Genomic DNA, 6,152 nt, shown 5'->3' with positions numbered 1-6,152 from the left:
AATCTTAATTTGAAAATAATTTCCTGCCATTTTCTGCCTAAAATATAAAAAAAATTCACTAACACGTAGGATTTACTTTTTTTTTACAATGTCTAACAGTGTATTGTATTACATTACTCTGTTTCTTCTTTTTTTATCTTTTGTTGTTTCATTGTATGTAATGGCATGATTAGGGATTAATAAAGTACAACCATAACCACAATCATATAAACAGAAATCTATTTTATAGCGATATATTGGGGGGCGGACCTTTTGAGCATATTTGAATATTGGGGGGAGTTGATTCGGCCTAAAATAAGTTTTTTAAAATTGTGTTAGCCGAGGACAGCAATTTTTTTAAGAGGGGGGGTGATGTAAAGACAGTACGAAGTGATAGAGGGACAGTATGGTTCCCCGGGACCATGGTTACTAATGGACGTGCTAATGATGATTTATGGGACAAGTGTTGACAGGGTAACATGAGGGGGAGCACGGGATCCAACGGCAGGAAAGTGTAATAAGGGCGGATATTTACAGAGACAGGTGCGGTGAGGAGAATTCGAGAATAGAGATGTGGCCGGATCAGGCCGGCAAAATCCCATCACCACCTCCACGCGGTGCCGGCTGGATTCCAACCAACGGTGAGGGTCTTTGGCGTCAGATGGAGCGACCCACCGGCCAAAGTATTTCTGTGTCGCATCTATGGCAACGTCAAATCAACTTGGAACAAGCTAGGGCGCCCCCCGGGGGAAATGCGCGCCGTCCTCGCCCAAACGACACGAGAAGTGGACGAGGGCTACCTGCTCATGGATGGGGCAGGCTAAAGAAGTTAGTCTGACTACGGCTGGGAACACTCAACATCGGAACATTGACAGGGAGAAGTCGAGAATTGTCAGCTGCCCTAAAGGCCCGTCGTATCGACATCGTATGCATCCAAGAAACGGAGTGGAGTGGAGCAAAGGCCAGGGAGATTGGAGAAGGATACAAACTGTTCTACAACGGTGAAAGAAACACCAAGAACGGCGTTGGAATCGCAGTCAGCCAAAATCTACGAGACAACGTCGTGGCTGTCCACCGTGTTTCCGACCGCCTCATGTCCATCGAAATCGACTCAAACCACCTACGCCTCCGGGTGGTATCTTGTTATGCGCCGCAGCCTGGCTGCCCAGCAGATACCAAGGAGGAATTTTGGGAACAATTTGATGGACACATGCAATCGATAAATGGAGAAGAGCAGTTAGTAATTGGTGGAGACCTAAATGGACACGTTGGAAACGCCTGGGATGGATACCCTCGAAACCATGGTGGCCAAGGATATGGTACCCGGAACGATGAGGGAAACCGAGCCCTGGACTTTGCAGAAGCCCATGATCTTGTCCTCGCCAACACCTTCTTCAAGAAGAGACCGTCCCATCTCATTACGTACGCCAGTGGTGGGAGATCAACTCAAATTGATTACTGGCTTGTCAAGCGGGATAAGCTGAAAACGGTGACAAACACTAAAGTCATACCATCGGACAACATCGCCCCACAACATCGCATCCTGGTCATGGACATGAAAATGGACATTGGCCAGCAACATCGCCCACCAACAACGGGACAGCAGCGAATTAAGTGGTGGCGGATGAAGGAATGCAAGGATCAGCTGAGAGTCGCCCTCAATCAGATTGACGTGAACACCAACCGACCAGCGAATGCGATTTGGGAAGATCTCGCCGGCCAACTGTGCACAGCAGCAACGGAAGCACTGGGGCTAACTAAGCCGGGAAAACACTTCATTGACAAGCAAATATGGTGGTGGAACGAAGAAGTTCAGCTAGCAGTGAAAGAGAAGAAGCTAGCTTTCAAGAAGTGGCGCCAAATGCTCGCAGATCTGGATTACCAACAATACAGAAACTGCAAATCGGCAGCGAAGCGAGTAGTAGCAGCGGTGAAATTAGCTCAATACGACCAACTCTATGTCGAACTGGACACCCCAGAAGGTGCCAATAAGATATATCGACTGGCAGAGGCGCCATCGTTCGACTCAGGATATTGGTCAGGTCAAATGCATAAAGGATGAGAATCACAGTGCTCTCAGAGACCCGCCCGCCATCCTTCAACGCTGGAGCGACTACTTCTCTGGAATCTGCAACCAGGAATTTCCCCACCCACCTATTATTAGCGCTGAACACGTCCTCGGTCCGGTTTCACCTATCACCATCACCGAAGTGGATCAAGCTATCAAGAGAATGAAGAATGGGAAAGCGACTGGCCCGGACGATATCCCTGCTGAGGCCTGGAAGATCCTAGGCAGGCAGGGTGCTGCCCTCCTTACCCAGCTCTTCAGCACCATCACGAGCACCGGTGAGGTCCCAGAAGCCTGGTCGACCAGCACAACGGTTCCAATTTGGAAGGGTAAAGGGGACGTGGCAGAATGCTCGAATTACAGGCCAATCCGGCTCCTGTGTCATGCGATGAAGATCTTTGAGCGAGTTTTGGACACGAGGATTAGAAACATCATCACCCTATCACCCAACCAATGCGGCTTCGTCAAAGGATGTGGCACTACGGACGCCATATTCGCGGCGAGGCTCCTGCTGGAGAGGCACAGAGAGAAGAACAAAGCTGTGCACGTGTCGTTCCTCGACCTTGAAAAGGCATTTGACAGGGTCCCCCACGACCTCATCTGGCACTCGCTTCGATCCCATGGAGTCCCTGAAACCTACGTGCATTTGGTGCAACTCCTATACAAGAACGTCACCAGTGCAGTCAGGTGTGCAGTGGGCATATCACCACCATTTCCCATCAGCGTTGGAGTGCACCAAGGATCGGCCCTGTCACCACTCTTGTTTATCCTGTGCATGGACACGATCACTGCCGACCTGCACACGCCCCTGCCATGGTCAATTCTCTACGCGGATGACGTCCTCCTCTCAGATGAAGAGAGAGGAGAAGTGGAAAGACAAACGCGCCTCTGGAAGGAACGTTTGGACGAAAACGGGATGAGGTTCAACATCAAAAAGACGGAGTATATGGAGTGTGGCCCCCAAACCGACGGCACCATCAGCATTGACGGAGAAGATCTGAAGAAAGTGACGGACTTTAAGTACCTGGGCTCCACCATCAGCTCAGATGGTAGCATCACGACTGATGTGAGGTCACGAGTCAATGCAGCATGGATGAAGTGGAGGCAAGTCACCGGAGTCCTCTGTGATCAGAAAATGCCAGATAGGCTGAAGGGAAAAATTTACAAGACCATCGTCCGACCGGTGGCACTCTATGGATCCGAGTGCTGGCCAGTCACAACTGTACACGAACAAGCTCTCCACACCATGGAGATGAGGATGCTCAGATGGAGCCTCGGACTCACTCGATGGGATCGTGTCATGAACGAAGACGTTCGGAAGCGACTTGGTGTGGCCCCCATTGCGGACAAGATGCTTGAGGCAAGGCTTCGGTGGTACGGCCATGTGATGCGAAGTGAAGAGTCATCAGTGGCCAAGACTGCCATGCGTATTGAGCCAGAGGGCCACCGTCCATGCGGACGTCCGAAGAAGCGATAGATGGATCGAATAAAGGAAGACATAAAGACGGTCAACGCATCCCCTGAAGATGCCCTGGACCGAGCCAAATGGAGAAGACAATGCTGAAAAGCGGACCCTGCGCCACAGCGGGAACAACGCTAGGAAGAAGAAGAAGGCGTGGCCAGATCAGGCGAGGCATAAGAGCCGGCACGAAACGGACCTGGGGGCTGTTGGTGTGGGGAATCGCCATCGTCATCGTCACCTTGGAACGGGTCGTCTCCATCGTCTGCAATATGTCTTGACACTAGAAGCTATGTTGTCTCCGAATAGAGTCGTCTAACTACCCAAGTGTATATAGTCACCCGTGGTTACTCGTTGTCAGTGGATTTTATTCATAATAAATATACAGAAAGACAAGAGGGTGTCTCTACACATGCACGCACGCAGATTCACGAATGGATAATTACATAAGCCGTGGTGGTAGAGACAGGCGAGTGGGGAGGGGAGCGCCACTGCGCCATGAACCCGGTGACCTCTGAGCTTAATTCCCAGCCCACGGCCAACATCAGTGACGAGACATCTGGTAATTATTATTTGAAGGGTCAGCGGCCTGGCCACCACTCCCCCCCCCCTCTGTAAATCTATCACCCCAACCGTTGGGAAAGAACCATCTGAGGACCCAATCAAAACCATCACCTTGCCATACATAGCAGGGGTAACCAAAAATATTTCTAAAATCATGAGCAAACACACGATCCAGTTTCGATTTAACACAGTACATAAACTAAGCTGTGTCTGCATCAGTAGTTACATTGGGGAAACTAAGCGACATGTCTCAGATCGTGTTCGTGAACATAAGGCAGATCTGAAACACGGTAGGACCAATACCTCGGCCATGGCTGATCATTGTTTTAATGCGGTGGGCTCACATGAAATTGATTTCTCGAAGACGAAGGTACTTTGCAAACACACTGGCTATCAACAAAGATTCGTTCATGAAGCCATCCATATATATAGACACAGACACGATTTCAACCGCGAAGATGGGTACAAACTGAGCAATCGTTGGAAGGACGTTATTAACCAGTTCAAGTTATAACTGGCTGTGATGTTCCCATCCTACCACCTTCCGATGTTACTTGTTATTTTTCGGCTCTCTGATTTTTACATTAACAGATTAAATTTCTCACACTAACACAGCCACCTTGCGCGCCATCCTCGAGGTTGCTGCTCGGCGATCTGCCGTTAACATGCTAATCTTTCACATTAACATGCTAATCTCTCACATTAACATGCTAATCTCTCACATTAACATGCTAATCTCTCACATTAACATGCTAATCTCTCACATTAACATGCTTATCTCTCACATTAACATGCTAATCTCTCACATTAACATGCTCATCTCTCACATTAACATGCTAATCTCTCACATTAACATGCTAATCTCTCACATTAACATGCTCATCTCTCACATTAACATGCTAATCTCTCACATTAACATGCTAATCTCTCACATTAACATGCTCATCTCTCACATTAACATGCTAATCTCTCACATTAACATGCTCATCTCTCACATTAACATGCTAATCTCTCACATTAACATGCTAATCTCTCACATTAACATGCTCATCTCTCACATTAACATGCTAATCTCTCACATTAACATGCTCATCTCTCACATTAACATGCTAATCTCTCACATTAACATAGCCACCTTGGCGTGTCGCTGTGGAGGTTGCTCGGTGATCTTACATTAACATGCAAAATTTTAACCGGCATCCCTTTGATTGGTGGAAAACCCACCACCATATTGGCTGTTGACATTTGGGCTATGCCCATTTCAAATCTTTATAAACAGTTGTCTTTAGAAGCTAACCCCCCTTTTCCTGATGACGACCGCTTGTGTTGCGATCGAAGCGTCGTAGCTTTTTGTTATTTCTTTTAACCTTTCTACGTGACTTTACCGAAAGACCCAAAGAATATGAGTACCCTGTATGGCCTTAAAAATACTTTCGGAGCAAGTGCTTTGAACGAGCACCTATGAAGGCCCGCACAGCACACGAGCAGGGGGCTGTGGGTGGCCAACACCACACGCGGCCGCCTTTGTCTCCCCAATGGTGACGTGTACACACCGCACCAGGTACGTTACTGAAGTCAAGGCAGAGTCGACCTAAGCGGAGGCCCAGGGCCAGGACCACACTCGCACTCTGCAGAGCAGTTGGCAGAGCAAGCACACATGCAGTGTAGTACTCCCACGCAGAAGGGCGCATGGGTCAGAGGGGGTTAAACTTAGGACCTTCTCGCTGCGAGGCGCGCTGTAACAGGATAACAATGAATGAATGACACATTACGTTCATGCAGAGGGAAGGCAGTTGGCGTCAAGGGGGTAGTCTCAGATGGGCTTTTTTTGTTCGATCCACAAATCGGATTTTAAGATCTAGAAACCATTTGTCAGGAATCACTTTTAACCGTTTAAAAATGTTGCGTACAAAATATCACAACTTCACCCATGCTCGAACACATGCACAGGTATTCAAAATATCGTTCGAACATGGATCAAGCTTTGTATCGTGAAAACCCCATTAAATCGGGAAATAAAAAATACGTCAATTCCCGTTCCAGTATGATTATTTTCTTATTTTAATATATAAAAAGCCAGAA

Source organism: Lampetra planeri, chromosome 30, assembly GCF_965212315.1.
Source record: "Lampetra planeri chromosome 30, kcLamPlan1.2.h2, whole genome shotgun sequence".
NCBI classification, from domain to species: domain Eukaryota; kingdom Metazoa; phylum Chordata; class Hyperoartia; order Petromyzontiformes; family Petromyzontidae; genus Lampetra; species Lampetra planeri.
The sequence above is the reverse complement of the archived record's forward strand: the minus strand, read 5'-3'. Positions refer to the sequence as shown.